Source organism: Lynx rufus, unplaced genomic scaffold (assembly GCF_022079265.1).
Source record: "Lynx rufus isolate CCGP_SWC_20201006 ecotype Redwood Valley unplaced genomic scaffold, mLynRuf1.p SCAF_7, whole genome shotgun sequence".
NCBI lineage: Eukaryota > Metazoa > Chordata > Mammalia > Carnivora > Felidae > Lynx > Lynx rufus.
Genome location: NW_025814889.1, coordinates 3,582,066 through 3,599,500, shown reverse-complemented (window position 1 = coordinate 3,599,500; position 17,435 = coordinate 3,582,066). Strand labels below are relative to the sequence as shown.

At 45.2% G+C, this 17,435-nt stretch overlaps 1 long non-coding RNA gene across 1 annotated transcript in view; it reads right to left on the bottom strand.

The window, feature by feature from the left end:
- Nucleotides 1-384: 384 nt before the first annotated feature.
- Nucleotides 385-17,435, bottom strand: part of LOC124502094 (uncharacterized) — a 54,037-nt gene continuing 36,986 nt past the window's right edge. Inside the window, exon 4 of the long non-coding RNA XR_006959834.1 lies at nucleotides 385-1,578. This is a non-coding gene — a long non-coding RNA (uncharacterized LOC124502094). The remainder of the gene's footprint in view (nucleotides 1,579-17,435) is intronic.

Genomic DNA, 17,435 nt, shown 5'->3' with positions numbered 1-17,435 from the left:
AGAAGAGCTCTCCGAAGGCAACAAGTGAAACGGGAATGTGTGGGCTCAGAAGCAGAGTAGTGTGTTAGTGGAGAAAAGGCAGATCTTCTCGAGATAAGAGGGAAAGACAGAAGGAAGAACTATCTGGCCGTGCCGGTTAAAAATACAGTTGAGAGGATTAGAGGTAGATTATTTCCTCTATGGGACTCGAATGTCAAGGCACCATCAGCCCGCCAAATAATTCGCACGTGTTGCTGTGGCTAGTTCACAGGTGCCAGAGAGGGGGAAGGCGGAGTGCAGGGGGAGGGTGTGTTCGTGTGAAAGACACAGCCGAGTGTGCTGTTTCATACAGAGGCGAAGAGGGAAGAGAATATATCGCGATCGCCTTGTTTTCGTTGTATCCATAGCCTCAGATGACATTTTTGAGACTTGCTTTAGCAGCTTCGCTGTTGAGATAAAGAAAAACACTGCTCCATGCAACCCTGTCTCGATGGGGGTCAGTTTCGATTTATAAACACAGTTCGTTGTACCAAAACCCACGCTCGGAACTTCTTCGCGATGAGAAGCCGTGGGTGCAAGCGCCGGCGGCTACGTGAGAGGGACCTCACGGTCCCTCTCCTGGTGACGCCAGTCGGTCTCCTGTAACGCGGGATTTCTTTCCAACGGAATATGAAACGTCTACACTCTTACAGTCATCGGGCCTTAAAAGCTGGAGAATCACACGGCTCACGCACAGTGTTTCGAAAGAGAAACTTTACGTGCACTTTTGGCTAAAGGCTATTCTGCTTTTCCTAACACGTTCCTGGTAGAAGGATTGAGTGAGTGACGGATCGTTCCACAGACATTTCCCCCCGTTTATGTATGCCCATGCAGGTAACCACATCTATTGAGAAATCTCTGCTTTGCGTTTATGCAGAGCAGAGAGAACAGCTACTGTCATACTATTTGCATACGCCGTGTGCAGCCCCGTCCCAGCAGCCCTAACGATAATAGCAGAGTTTCGGAAGCTTAGGTATATTCTTGGAGTGACCCAATTCACTCAATCACCCTCCAGACACAATGCCAGGCTATTGAAGGCTCCGGGACCCTGGCGGATTTGAAGGCTTTGTCCCGATTTCAGGACGTCTTTGTTCCGATAACAATAGGTGACATCCCACACAATGCAATGCCATTGGTACCACTGCCTGCTGAAACTTCCTGTTTAGAATGGAGCGGGGAGATTTCTGAAAAGCCTGGATAGGTTAGTGAGAAAAGGGGCCAAACAATGCCGGATTTCCAGGATTTTCTCTCGTTGGAGACGAAACCCAATGTGTGCGGGGCAAGGGGAATGACGGCGTTCCAGAGGGCGGCCCTGGCCGGGGTTAGAGCCGAGTTGGGACACCTGGGAACTCACCAGAACTGCTCAAGAGAGAGGCCTCCTGAAGTACATCCCAACGCCTGGTGGCCCAGGCGCCTCGTGCAGCCGCAGCACGTCCTGCCTGTTCTGAGGTTTGAAGCTAGGCCTCCAATCAGGCTTCCCAGGCGGCCGTTTACGAAAAGCTTGCTTCAAAGTCTTGAACACGTCTTCGCGGAGCTTCAGCCATTGTGGGTCTTTGAAACCTGCCAAGTAAAGAAGAGAAAGCAACACGTCTTCTCAACAGGGTGTCGCCAGAGATTCTGGGACCTGCCAGTGGGACGACGGGGACCTAACGCCCGCGCCCCCGATCCTGCCCATCACCTACAAGCATGTGGCCGACGGGGGGCCGACTCCGGGCTCCCAGCGAGAGCCGGAGGTGGACTCAAGTCCTGCCCTTTCATGGCCCTGCAACCAGCAGGCCTTGAGCACGACCGCCTCCCCGAGCCTCTCCTTCCTCTTCCGGAGGGACCAAGCAACAGTGCCCTGCATGATGGCTGTGCCAGGCTTCAAATAACAGAGCGCATGCTGGTCCTTCCCTCTGCAGCTGGACACAAGAGACACTTGTCCACACTTGGAGCTGACTCTCCTTAGACTCTACGTCTACGTGATAAACCCATAACCTCTGATTATTTCCAACAGAGCTTTCCAGAAGAGCTTTCTAATGGATCGAAATCCTTTTGGACGGTGACCTGTATCCTAGAGGAGTGTCTGCCTCTAAGGCCGGTCTTGGTTTTGCACGGAAAGCAAGTGAACATATCGGTGGTTCGCTGGTGAAATACGGAGAAGTGGAAAATCTGTCTGGCACCTTTTCTCTAAGGACGTAACACAGTTAGGAGGAGAGCCCAAGAACATGCTAACGGTACAGAATATACTCGCTGATTTGCCACGGGTAATAGCAGCTGACGTTTACTGGGCAGACAGTACGGCCCCAGCACTGTCGTTCATTTTCCACGCGACCTCGTCCATCATTCCTCGGAGGGAGACGCCATTATGGGCTTGATATCACAAATGGGAAAGCTCAGTGAAATGAGCTAGTGGATACTTGATCTTGAACAAGACAGAAGAGGAGTTTAGATGTCGGCTACCAGCAGGCACTCCGGTGAAATATTTTGATTATGAAATAACGCTATCTGATACTTACCCTTCTTATCCAATCGGTCAGCAGTGAGTCACTTCCAGTGACTACATTTAGCAGCCACACTTGGGCAGACGGGTCGATGCAAACCTGCCTACACCAAGTGATTCTTGGCCAGCTGCTGTTTCCTTCTCTGCTCTAACCGTAGCCTTGCGCCTGCTCCAGAACCCCGTGTCATCCCTGCAATAACCGGCTGTCAGCGTCACCTTGGACACGTGATTTAACCTTGCTGTTCCTCTAGTGCCCCATTTGTAAGATGGGCTCATAACAACAGCCCACGCTGGAGTGGGTGTCTTGACAACTGGATTAACTGAGCTGTTGCCCCGTTCGTAATAGATACACAATAAATGTTAGTTAGTATAGAGATTACTAACTATCACTCTTTCGTCCGTTGTGTATGGAACTCTTAGCTAGGACACACAATCACAGAACTCAAGTGCTTGAGTGAGCTGTGAATGACGGTTAAGTGCAAACTCCCATCCTTCTGGAACTGACTGGCCCCCTCCCTGGCACAGACCGCTCTCTACAAGATTCTTCCTTACGCTCCGGTCCTACTTTACCTCTTTCCTCCTGCTCGGCTCTCTGTAGAGAGGGGTAGTGGTGAACAGGTTTCCCTCTGTGACCTCCACCTGCCTGGCCCTCGCTCTCCGGGCCTCCGGGTCAGTCTGTGTTTCTGTGGCTTTCTCTGGAAAACCTGGGCTGTCTCTTCTCTTCTCTTCCAGTATTTGCGCCTCACAAACCCTTTCTTTTCTTGGACTTGGGCCGTTTGCATATCATCAGAGTACATTTGTGTTCATTCCACTGTAAAAATCCAATTTTACTGTGTACCAATTTTTTTTTTTTTTCTCCAAGAACACTGCCCTCTAACTACTAAAATGGCAGGCGGTATGCTGGGGCTAGAGACACGGAGGTAAATAATTCAAAATCCTTAAGCTGGCAGCTTCCCCTGTCTGGTAGGGGAAACATTTTCACAGACAGTTGAAATGAACTAAGTCCTGTGAGGGCAAACAAATATCCAGGAAGCACAGAGAGGGAGGGCAGAGGACCCCACGAGATCCCCACCCCACCCCATGGGGACTGCCCCTGCTGGGAAGTGGGGGGGAACCCATCCTTTCTCCCCGCAGCTGGAGAATTCCCTGTGGGCTGGTAAGCTGGGTCTTGAAGACTCTTGGAAGGAGGAGCAGGAGACAATGAATCTATCTCCTTCTTTTTCACAGAAAGGACCCAAACAATGACCTGCCAGTGGGTGTGACAGGGTGGTAGGGGGTGAGCAACCACATTCCTGAAGCTGAGAGCAGCTTGAGAAAAGTCCGGTGGCCATGTTGAATGGGGCCATCTTGCTGCTGAGTGGGGCCATCTCGCTGGGAAGGCGAGGAAATAAGGAGGAAGCACGGACAACTCTCGATTAAGAGAAACCCACAGGCAGGTGTTCTGTCCCCATATCCACCATGTCCCACCCACTGCTTCTGTGAATGTAGCCATCCCATCTTGGAAAGTCCTGCCCCAGATATATCACCTGCTAACTAATTGGAAGCCAAGGGAGTCAGTAGGGAAAACAGAGACGGTTCTCGAGGTCCCCACCTGTGTTTGTCCTCTCACCCAAAGAAAGAAGGATGTGCCCTCTCAGGGACTGGGACATGTAAGAACTTGTCTTGTGTCTTATCTCCTAAACTTGCAGATAGCTCTCATAGTTGGCCAAGAGAGAGGAGGCACCGAGAACCCACAACATCACCTATGGAACCTGCCCCTCCTCCCTTCTGCCCTCCCTCCCTGTAACTCCCGCCAGATAAATGGAGGAGAAGGTGATGAGGAGCTATGCCATTTGGAGGTGTGGGGGGTCAAGTGGAGAATGGATGGTCCCCAAATGATAAAAGATTAGACCCTCAAAGTCAAGAGTTCATTTTGAACGTAGGTGTACAGGTGTAAGCCCGCACACCACAAAATAAATTTTTTAAGTTTATTTATTTATTTTGAGAGAGAAAGAGAGAGACGGGGGGTGGGGGGTGGCAGCAGGGGAGCGGCAGAGAGACAGGGAGAGAGAGAGAGAACCCCAAGCTGCCTCCGCACTGTCAGCGCAAAGCCAGACTTGGGGCTCAAACCCATGAACCGTGAGATCACCACAAAACAAATTTTAAGTCCTGATTTTGAAGCTGGGCAGGAAAGAACCTAATTCAGGTAGATGTGTGGTGGTCGCCCCAAGGTCTTTTGAGCCAGTCGGTCTGAACTTCAATAGCCTGAGGTTTGAAACAACTTTTTTAAGCTCCCAAAGACACACAGGCTCTTTATCACCTGAGGGTGTCTCCTCTCCCTCCACAGATAACGTGCGGGCTCGCACCCTTCGTGCAAGATTCCATCAGCAGCTGGAGGGCGTGTGATGTACGGCATGTCCACAAGGGAAGAATCATCTTTTACTAGCAATCTGTGAGCACGACTGAAAAATGTTCTTCTGTGATCAAATTATTAATGCTTTCACATCAAACACAAATTTCTGGTCTAAGCCCTGGGTGAATATCAGATGCCATTTTTTTTTTCTGCTTGGCATTTTGATGTAACTATGTGATAATGTCCAAATAATTCCATGTCTGCATATGCCAGGTGACAAGACGCGTTGTGGAATTATGGCATTTAGTAGGGGATATTAGAAGTATCTAAAGCATAATGAAAACTGTATATTGAAGCATAATTTTTCTTCTACAGCTTTATAGGCAGTTGACAAAAAGCGGGCATGAAAAACCATGCCAATACCCAATTGCAGAAGTGCTCCCTCCCCTCCAATGCTACTCTCCTCAAACCATTTTCCTATTATGGCTGAAGTCAAAGATGAAAGAATAAATCACTGGAGAATTATGTAAAAAAAATAAAAAAGAGAGAGCACCATTACACAAGTGTTGTAATTAATGCTATGGAAATCATTTCTGTGAGTGTGAAAAATTAATATTAATACTTCTATATGAAGACTATAATTTTAAGTCAAGCTGGTCTTTCAAAGACAAACTAATTACCATTTTGAACAAAAAGATAAACTATGCCAAATGGCATAGTATGCGTTCAGCCTTTGTTTAATTAAAGAGGCAAAATGGACTTGAGCGATGATTTAATTGACTCTACTCAACATAGCTCATTTAGACCTAAAAGAATGATTTCCTAAATAGCAGGTTATCAGTCTTGAAATTGTCTAGATAACTGCCTCAGATGTCCCCATTTCTTTACTGTTAACATGTCGCTAAAGAAACTGCATATCTAATAACACAAACAAAAAAGTGCAGATTTCGTTGATTAATTCTCTTCCTCAACAAGCTTAACTTAATATAAGTATTTATTGAGTATCTATTTTGTGCCAGGCATTAAAGAAGCCTCTTAGATGATGAACCTTTCCTGATTAAAAACTAAGATTTTTGAAGAGGTGTGCCAAGCCTTCCAAAGCCTGGGTCTGTGTTCATCTCTGATTACCTCTTCTGCCCAGTAAAACCTGAACGTGGCTGTCTTGCCCCTCTTCAGAGCTCATCACAGCTCAGACTGCTACTTCCGCTCTATACAGACCAATAGGAGCTAAATGCTTCAAGCCTCAGGGCAAATGCCACCCCCTTTTTGAGGTCCTCCCTGGTAGGGCTCATCTATGCTTCATCCCTTACGGCAATTTATAAGAATGAGGTGTATTGACACGTGCTAATGTGGAAAACTGCCCGAGATAGATTGAAAAGAAGTCACTAGAAGCATGTGTGTCTTCTCTTTTGCCCGTGGCTGCCTAGAACCACCTTCTGCCTGTCATGCCCTTACAGCCCCGGAAGGTGCCAGCTGGTTCCGTCTGGCCAAGGCAAGGCACCAAGTGCTGGCTGAGAGTGAGAAGGGAGGCATCTGGTGTCTCTCCCCTGCTGTGACACAATGCCCATGGCAACAGCTGGGCTCCTCCTGAACTCACAGATTCCAGTGACCTCTTCTCTGGTTCTGCCTCTTGCGGGGGCTCCTTCTCTACACTGAACTCTTCCTTTTGTCCCTCCTGTCACCGGGTGGAAACGGCTCCCTACCACTTCTGGTCTCAGGTCTCACCCTGCCCCATTCACATTCACCAACAGGAGTCATTGGACCCCGTTTTAGCTTGTGAGGTTTTAAAAAATGGTTTAAATGGATCTCACGACTTTTATCCCCTCTTAGAAGTCTTCCAAAAACCAAAGACAAAATACACTAATTTTTAAAAATAGAATAAGACCTTTAGCCTTTTAATTACCATACAGCTCCATTGGATTCTCATGTAAGTTCATCATCACCATAAGACACATTCTAAGTCTCAGTGACCTGATTTTTCCTGTACCTCAAAATACTTTGCTACTTATAATCCCAGAGCATATATCATCATCTCTCATCCTTATTCATCAGTTATTCCCAGCAATGTTAAAAAAAAAAAAAAAAGAAAAAAGAAAAAAAAAGACCAAATAATGGGAATCAGAGGAACGTTGGAAGAGCCCGGAAGATGAAATAATTGGGAAACATATCCTCTGTCATCCATCTTCTCCTTGCCCAGCCCGAAGGACTACACAACCTTCAGCAAAGATTTAGAGACTTGGGGTCACAGTGAGAGCTCAGAACTTTTCACGTCCCATCCCTAATGGTGCAGAGGAAAACTTTCCACACTCATTAATCAAAAGGTGAATGAAAGACATGAACGTCGGCACTCTACACTTTAATCATGATAGTAAAGTTGATGCACAAGTAAAATCTTAGATTATAAACCTAGATAAATATCCTTCTACTCAACAATCATTGAGTGATGGTTACCAGAGGCTCGGGAAAGGGACAGGGGGATATTCTAGGGGGCCATGGGAATGTCCTATATGTTGATTGTGAATAGAAGTATGCCCCCAATAAAACTGGAATTATTAATGATCTATTGCCACATAACCAATTACACCATGGCTTAGTGTTTTGGAACAACACACGTTTATTATCTCACAGTTTCTTTGGGTCAAGGATCCAGGCACAGCTTAGCGGGACCTTCTACAATGTAGTCCCATCAGGCTGCAACCCAGTGGGGGCCAGGCTGTGGTCACCAGGAAGCCCAGCCAGGGAAAGAGCCATGACCCAGTGGTTGTTTGTATAACTCTATTCCTCAAAGGCCGGTGGGGGGAGACTGCCCTCAGTTCCTTGAAAAGTGGGCCTCCCCATCATGGAGGCTCAATTCATCAAGGCATCAGTGCAAGAAGGCAAGGGAGATACCAGCAAGACCGAAACCACAACTTTTGTAACCTAATCACGTAAGTGGGACCCTAACACCTTTGGTGTGTTCCATTGGTTGGAAGTCGGTCACTAAGCTCGGCCACCGACCAGGAGAAGTGATTACAGAGGTGCGTGTGGGCGGCATTTATTTTGGCCGTCAGGAAGTTTGCCTACTGCAAATACATTTCTTTCTTTCCCCAGCTTTATTGAGATATTAGTTACATGCAATATGTGTGCGCTTAAGATGTATGACGTGAGTTGTTTCTTAACTAAGATCTCATTTGAGCCACGTAGCCTGAATTTTGTTTCCTCCCAGAACCCCGATCGACATCAACAATACTTAGTCTAGGCACATTTGTGTTTGAACGCACACACAAACACACATGCAGTGGACTGTGTGACCAGAGCAGCCACCCAAGGACCCTGGAGCGGGTGACCTTCAGGTCACGGCTGAGTGCTCACCGTTGCCCTAAGAGAATCACTTCGGAGCTTTACAGGTACTTCCCTATAATGCTGCTTCTGTTGCTAACCACTGAGTTCTTTCCAAGCAAAAATCATGCAACCTGAACACACATTCTGGTGATCGACGTTGTAAAGGAAAAAAGAATCCACGCTGTCTCTGGAAATGGATGGTTCCTGGCTTGCTTGTCTCACATGCATGCCTCAGCTACTGTAGGAGTGTTTTCTCAAACGAAAACGTGCCTTCACCCAGCACCCCATAGAGGTGCTCTTCTGGTCCCCATACATCCACATGCTGCACATGGGGCCAGACCCTCCCATTGTCTCTCTCTGACTCGGTTTGAACCCAGTCGCAGGTCATGACTCATACATTCCTTAGCAGCTCGTGTTTCATGATGACACAGATTCTAGGCAGGTAGAGAGAAAACCAGCTGGATCTGGAAGAATAATTGACCCTTAGCTCCAGTCTCTATGAGTCACCGTAGAACTCCCCAGGATGAAATCGTTGTGATCTCTGAATATTTGGGTAAATAATACCGTTCTTCAAATACGGCACAAATTCCTAAACGAAGACCGCATTCCACGCAATGACCCAAGGCACTGTTTTCACCTTTGCCTCTCCCAGGCTGAGTTGCAGAGCTACCTGGTTGAGTCCCATGGTGCCTAAATGATGTTTTGCGTAGGGCAGGACACTAATACCCACTTCTCAACCGTACTTTAATCTGATGAAGCCGCACAGATCACTTCCAACTTCAGTTATTGGTCTGAGTTCTGGTCCATTTGTCACAGGGTCTTATTTTCACCCAACGCTCAACGTGTTTTATTTACTTGTATCTAAACACATGTCGTCTTTGCTTAGATATCTCGTAGGGAGTTAAGAGAGCACGTGTCCATAACTAGACTTTCACATCTGCCAACAATGCCGCTTCTCATGTCGGCAGGTAGCACGCCTGCGCCCGCCTGTTCAGGGCAGAAGACCAGTCAACGTTGACGGCCCTCTTCTCTGACTCCACACTCACTGGCAAGAACCATCGAGACACTCTTCCACACGTATGCGGAATGGGAGCATTTCTCACTGTCCCACCGCTGCCGCCATTGGGGAACAAGCCTACACCACATCTTAAGTAGCCCCTGTGATTGTGGCCGCTAGCTGATATTCCTGCTTCCACCCAAGACCCTACAAACCCTTCACTGCCCAGTGGTCATTGAGCCCCGTAACATACAAACAGAGAGGTTACCTCCCTAGAGAATCCTTCCTGCCTCTCCTCTTAGATATGCTCACCTCCCTCACTCTGTACCCTGTTATTTAGTATTGGGGCTGTGTGTGTTTTCACTGGCACTTACTGCTTCCAATATCGTATATGGAGGCAGGGACTTCATCTGACTTGCTCGCCACTACACCGCCACTAGCCGCCATGCAGCCATCATTTAACAAATATTTCTTGAATTAATAAATGACGTAACTCCTTCTAAACTGGGCTCATCTTTGTGACCCACCAGTCTCAGCCCCTGCCAGCACCCACACAAATCCTGACACACAGATGATCCTGCCATCCACAAATGCCAGCACCGTGGCCGGTCTGCATGCCTGTGCGCACATGGGTACTTCCCGATACGATTTTCTCTTCTCTCCAGAAATCCAGCTCCTCTGCCATCCATCCAGACCCGATTCCAGTCCCACTTCTGCGAGAAAATCCTCCCCCGATCACACTGGGCCACAGTGACTCCGTCCTTCTCTGGCATCTGCCCTCCCCCTTATTAAAATCCCTTATTTCTGCCCATGAGTCACATGCTATTTGAATTCAATGTTCTTTAAATCTATTTTCTATTAAGCTGGAATTGTCAGTAAAAGCTGAATCAGAAGCTGGAGCCCATTCATCCACTGCTAAGAAATCCAGGAGAAAAGTATTTACTACGAAGAGTTATTAATTATTTTAAAGGAGCAAAAATCCACCCCTGCCTTTTAAATACTCAGAAGTTAACTGGATACCAGGGAAGAGTCATTACAAAAGGTGTCTGATGAAGCATGATATTGCATTTAAGAATTTCTCTCTACTTCTGTTTTGCTATGAACCATGGTCAGGGATCAGGGGAAATTACAAGAGAAGGGACTTTCCACAAAGAGGGTTTTTAGAAAAGGCTCAGGCCCTCCCTCTCCTTGCCCAATGACCCCTAATGGCCCCTGCCTTTCACCAACACTGACTGGGAAGTGTGTTTCCACTTCAGAAAGTCACTGAAGACACTCGTGGCTTGTTGGATAAACTTGAGCTTATGAAGATTTCATAATGTACAGATTCCTAGACCCAGAGAAAGGAGCCCACTATGCTCAACATATGCTTGGAGTATCTTAATACATCCTCAAACCGGAAAGAAAGGAACAACAACACAACAAAACAACAATGAAAGTAAAGCTACGATGCCTCACTATACATTAATTACAAAACAGCATATAACCATCTTGTTCAAACTTTTGGTACCCACCCAACTCAAGAGTAGCCAATAAACCACAAAGCCCAGGAAATCCAAAAAGCAGGTTGGGGGTTGGTGAAATAAAATCTGGACTTTGGTTTTGATAAGTGAATTTGAAGATGTCTCTGTGGCGGAAATGTCAAGGGGATTACAGGACACACAGAAGTGGATTTCAGGAGACACCTGGATAGTGACAAAAAATGGAGAGATTGTCAGTCTTACAGGGAATTTAGGACCATGGGGGAGTAAAGGCAGGGTAGGTGGGAAAGGCGTGATAAACACAAGATAAGGGAAGAAAGCAAGCCAAGAGGAGGGAAGGGCCATCTGATTCCATGTTACAGCAGGTCAAGGAAAGTTAGGAGGAAGGAGAAGTTGTGCAAGAATCCAGCTCCATTGCCCTTCTCAATGTAAGTGAGATCTACATTCCCTAACCATGAGTAAGCCATACTTTCTCCAGAAGGTGCTTGAGCAAACGGGTTAACACAGTTCTCCTCTTTCAAACAACTTCCAGTGTTAAAACGCTATTGATCACACAGACACCTATTCGTGAGTTTCCTTCCAGAATGGGAACTGGGCTCACCAGCAGCAGCCACCATATTCTTCAGGAATTTGTACCTGAACCCTATGAAAAGATGAGTGCCTACAAAATCACTTCAAATCTCACCACTCATTTCCCCCCAAAGTTTAAACCCCTTCCCAAGGAAGACTGGTCTTTACAAAAAATCTCCTAGGTTCCCCAAACCCAGGACTCTTTGCCTCAAGCATACCAAACTGATGACTGCTAACTAAGCAGGCAGACAGGCAAAGCAATATAGTAGGTTCCATAACTTGAATTCTTTGTTAGTCTGTCGGCCATCCAGTTGGGTCAATATTCAAGTTCCGGGAGTATTCACATCATTTAAAATACGTGCCAACCAATTTCCATATGTCACATTTTCTTCTTTCTTCCTCAACCACTGTTAACTGCTAAAAGAAATTTAGTCGACACTAATAAAAATGGAAATCTCCTCTGGAAGAGAGATGAAAGTTTTTTCACACGGGTTTAAATGAAAATTAGCAATCAATTAACTAGAAGACTGTGTAGTGATGTAAAATCTCTCAAGTTTGTGGATATGAGACAATGCACGCAAAGTACAGACCTCAGAAGTCTGAAATCGGGCAACCAGTAAAACAGATCAGGGTGCGCCTGGTGGCCCAGTCGGTTAAACAGTTGACTTCAGCTCAGGTCATGATCTCACGGTCCATGGGTTCGAGCCCCGCATCAGGCTCTGTGCTGACAGCTCGGAGCCTGGAGCCTGCTTCTGATTCTGTGTGTCCCTCTCTCTCTGCCCCTCCCCCCCTTCTCTCTCTCTCTTCCCTTCAAAAATAAACATTAAAAAAATCTTTTTTTAAAGTTAGATTGGGGCAGCTCTGTGGTTTGTAGGCCCTGATGGCCATACAGTTAAAGAGTTCCACTTTATGGACAAGAATACAAAATACAGGGGTGCCTGGGTGGCTGAGTCGATTGAGCATCCGACTTCAGCTCAGGGCATGATCTCACAGTCTCTGGGTTCGAGCCCCACATCCAGCTCTGTGCTAACAGCTCAGAGCCTGGAACCTGCTTCAGATTCTGTGTCTCCCTCTCTCTCTTCTCCTTCCTGTGTTGTGTTATCTCTATCAAAAAAATAAATAAATAAACATTACAAGAAATTAAAAGAAGAGGGGGGCACCGGAGTGACTTAGTCGGTTAAGCGTCGGACTTCAGCTCAGTTCATGATCTCACGGTTCATGGGTTCAAGCCCCGTATCGGACTCTATGCTGACAGCTCGGAGCCTGGAACCTGCTTTGGATTCTGTGTCTCCTTCTCACTCCGCCCCTCTCCTGCTCACGCTCTGTCTCTCTCTCAAAAATAAATAAACATTTTTAAAAAATCAGAGAGGGGCGCCTGGGTGGCGCAGTCGGTTAAGCGTCCGACTTCAGCCAGGTCACGATCTCGCGGTCCGTGAGTTCGAGCCCCGCGTCGGGCTCTGGGCTGATGGCTCAGAGCCTGGAGCCTGTTTCCGATTCTGTGTCTCCCTCTCTCTCTGCCCCTCCCCCGTTCATGCTCTGTCTCTCTCTGTCCCAAAAATAAATAAACGTTGAAAAAAAAAAATTAAAAAAAAAAAAAAAATCAGAGAAAAAAAATAACGCAAAATACAGATATAAAAGTCAGGGTGTAGTTGGAAAGAGAAATCGAAATAAATGATAGATGTTGTAAAGCTGACAAATGCCACCAACATCACAAATTCCAGGAGAATCCATAATATTTGATTATTAGCTTCCTGACATATCTAACACACTTCCTCACTTTTTTTTTTGTCCCCTACCTATTCTTTGATTGCCTCATCATGGCAATCGTTTTGTGACATAATCTTCCTAACCTACAAGAAAGATAATTCAATCTTCCCTTCAGCAAAACAAAAGCAGTTGTTGTTTTTTTTATCAGTCATACTTGAAAGACTCCCTCCCAGCTTTACAACTCTTTGTTGATGATATCAGTAAATGTTTTAGATTTCTTGTCAAACTTGAGAAACCTCTATTGACTTCTTTCATCTACAAACTGTAAAAGTGGTGTCTTGCGTTTTCCTGCCCAGGAATTAATTGTAACTCAGTACCTGGCACTTCTGTTAGAAATGTACCTCTTCCATTTAGTACGTTACCATTTCAACATGATAAAAAAAAAAAAAAGTTAAACAACTTACTTCTCAGCGTGGGAATCGTTTCTACCGAGTCACTGCTCATATTTATTGTTTTGGTTTCATATTCTATTGATTTTCATCTCAATTGCCCCCCCCCCCCAGTCCTTTTGACTAGATGACTAGAAAAAGTACCTTTTAGATTCACAAAATCAGAAGTCTGGAATTTCTTGCTTCATTGAAACTTTCTCAAATGGCTTTCCAAACTGCTGTCAAAACGGCATATTCCCGACTTAACTTCCCCTCAGCCCCGTCTCAAAAATTCCTGTAGCTTCTCACCACCAGCAGAAACCACAGAGCCGCACAGGGGACCTGGAAGGGAGAAGGAGCAGTGGTCCCAACCGGTATGGTTACGGCCCTTTGGAAAAATATTCTCAAGGTCTGACCACGTTGTCATTGCGGAGTCCTGAAGCTTCTCTAGCTTCCTGGAAAATCCACCTTGGCCCAGTTTCCCTTTCGCAAAACACAGAAAATTTAAATGACCAGATTCTTCTACCTAGAGATGCAGAAGCCTCGAAAAATACCACAGAACTTCCATTAAAATTCCAGACCCTTACCATTTCTTTTTTAAGCCTATAGCAAATCAAGCCAACCACCGCATCACCGTCGGGAAAGGATCATTTACGTGACATGAAGTTTTAGAAGCACCTTGCCTCCGAAACGTTCCACACTTGCATTATTTGTGGCTTAAAGCAAATGCATAATTCACTCATTTAGGGACTCACCCATTTTTTTTTTCCCCTTCTCTGTGCCTTATTTGCACTAGATTCTGGCAGATGGAAACAAAGGACATGTTTTCTCCCTGAGGATCAGACTCTAGCCAGGGCGACAGGAAAGTCAGCCGTGGACACACGTCAGAATGACTTTGCAGAAGAATCAGCAGGGCACAAGTCACAACCAAGTGGGACCTCTGGGGGGGGGGGGTCCCATCCTGGGACCGTCCCCCAAAAGTAGGATGTCTAAGCCATGCCCTAGCGGACGAATAAGGCTAAGATAGTCAAAGACTGGTATGTGAAGGCGGAGAGGGATAATTGCTGAAAACCTTATAGGAGGAACATCATGGACAGTTAGCATTTATCATAGAACAGATTTATTGGCTAATTTACTTACCATCACGTGCTAGTAAACCACACAGCCAGGATGAGACCCAGACAGGCTGGAGGGAGAGCCGTTTCATTGCCTCTCGGGAATAAAGTTAATGCTAATAATAACAGGAGAATGACGATATAGCTGGAGGTAAACTGCAGTGTAAAGAGCGTGTTCATATGGAATGCTCCTTCCTGCATCACACATGCCCAGATTTATTTTCATTCAGTTTTCTCCTGGGATCACCTCCCTAAATACTTCTATTTCTCTCCCTTCTTTCTCTTGTAAAAATCTCTAATACCGTTGTATTGCCCAATAATTTTTCCTTTTCTCAAAGGTACATTATCTCCTTTGAAGTAAATTATGACAAACTTGTAAGAAGATATAGCAATGGATTTTTTTTTCATCTGCTTACAGATAAGAAATAAAACTCATGGCAAGAAAAGTATCCTAAACCAAGCCATATCAGAAAATCCACACCCAGGTCCCCAAGCCTCTTGATTCTTAGCCAATTCATCAAACTCATTTTTCTGGTTATCCATTTCTGTGTAGCCAATTACCCCAATACTCAGGAGTTGAAGGTAAGCATTTCAAGGGCACCTGGGTGGTTCAGTCAGTTGAGCATCTGACTCTTGGTTTCAGCTCAGGTCATGAGCTCACAGTCATGGGATCAAGCTCCATGTTGGGCTCTGTGCTGACAGTGCAGAGCCTGCTTGGGATTCTCTCTCTCTCTCTCTCTCTCTCCCTCTGTCTCTCTGCCCCTCCCTCACTCGTGCATTTTTTTTCTTCTCTCACTTTCAAAACAAATAAAAGCACTTATTTTAAGTAAGTATCGCATCTGGCTCACTTAGTTTTGGGGTCACAAATCTGAAAAAGGCTTGGTTGGGCATTGCTAGCTTAGGGCCTCCCCATGTGGTTTTTCAATGCAGATATTCCAGAGAACAGGTAGAAAATTCCTTATCTTTTCTGTCCTAGCCCCAGATGCCATGCTGTATCGCTTCTGTATCTTCTGTTGCTTACGAGGGAGACATCATCCCTTTCAGAATCAACAGGAGGGGCTGTGGCCCCACCTGCTTACCTCCCTGACCCCAGTTCGGCCCCCTCTCCAGGTTCCAGCTGGGGTGGTTTCCTCAATCTTATGGCTTTAAAGAGAAGGATATGAGAGAAAAAAGAGGAGGGAATGATAGAAAGTAAGAAATGAGGTAAAACAAAGGGAGAAAGCAGCAATGGAGAAACGGGTCAAATGTCCAAAGGAACTGAGGGACACTGGGAGGGTTGTTGATGGACAACCCCAATGGATATCATCTGCAGGTCACTTGATTTCCTTTTCATTTATCTTTAGAATGTCAGTGTGCAGCAACAAATTATGTAATTTAAATTTCCCTTTTAGCAATTTCTGTTCCAGTGGATCATCCTAAACGTAATTTCAACGGTGAACAAAAGTGAACACACCTTTTTTTCTTTTTTTTATGAAAATGCTATTTTTATCTAATTTACTGCAATTGTGAAAAGTCCCTAGAAAAGTATAACTGCAACAAACAGTCCCAAAATTTGTATGGAACCACAAAAGACCTCCAATAGCAAAAGCAATCTTGAAAAACAAAACTGGAGGTATTGCAATTCCAGATTTCAAATTATATTACAAAGCTGTATTAATTAAAACAGTATGGTACTGGCATAAAAATAGACACATAGATCAATGGATGAGAAGAGAAAACACAGAAATAAACCCACAATAATAGGGTTAATTAATCTTCAACAAAGCAGGAAAGACTATCCGATGGGAAGAAGACAGTCTTTCCTACAAATGGTGTTGGGAAAACTAGAAAACCAAAAGAATGAAAATGGACCATTTTCTTTCACCATGCACAAATAGCAACTCAAATGGGTTAAAGACCTAAATGTGAGCCTTGAAACTATAAAATTCTTTGAGGAGAGCACAGCAGCAATCTCTCTGCCATTGGCCACGGCAACATTTTTCTAGCTGTCTCCAGAGGCAAGAGAAATAAAGGAAAAATGAACTATTGAGACTTCATGAAAATAAAAATCTTCCTGCACGGTGAAGGAAATAATCAACAAAACTAAAAGACAATCTACTGAATGGGAGAATATATTTGGAAATGACATATCTGATAAAGGGTTAGTATCCAAAATATATAAAGAACTGATACAACTCAACACCCAAAAAACAAATAATCTAATTAAAAATGGGCAGAAGACATGCACTGATATTTCTCCAATGAAGACATACACATGGCTGGCAGACACATGAAAAGATGTTCAACATCACTCATCATCAGGGAAATGCAAATCAAAGCTACAACGAGATTTCACCTCACACCTGTCACAATGGCTAATATCAACAACACAAGAAGAAACAGATGTTGGTGAGAATGCAGATAAAGGGGAAACCCATGCACTGTTGGTGGGAATACAAACTGGTGCGGCCACTCTGGAAAACAGTGTGGAGCTTCCTCAAAAAGTTAAAAATAGAACTACCCTATGACCCAGCAATTACACTACTGGGTATTTCCCCAAAATATACAAAAACATTCATTCAATTGACTATACGCATTTTGTCTTATGTTTTATATGCCTTATGTTTTATAACAGCATTTATAACAGCATTACCAATAATGGCCAGATCATGGAAGCGACCCAAGTCCCCATCATTGACGAATGGATAAAGAAGATGCATATGTATGTACAATGGAATATTACTCTCCCATAAAAAAGAATGAAAGCTTGCCATTTGCAATGACATGGATGGAGCTAGAGAGTAAAATGCTAAGAGAAATAAGTCAGAGAAAGACAAATGCCACGTGACTTCACTTGTGTGTGGAGTTAAAGAAACAAAACAGATGAGCAAAAGAAATAAAAAAGAGAGAGAGAAACAAACCAAGAAACAGCCTCTTGACTACAGAGAACAAACTGATGGTTCCCAGAGAGAAGGTGGGTGGGAGGACAGGGGAATAGGAGATATGGA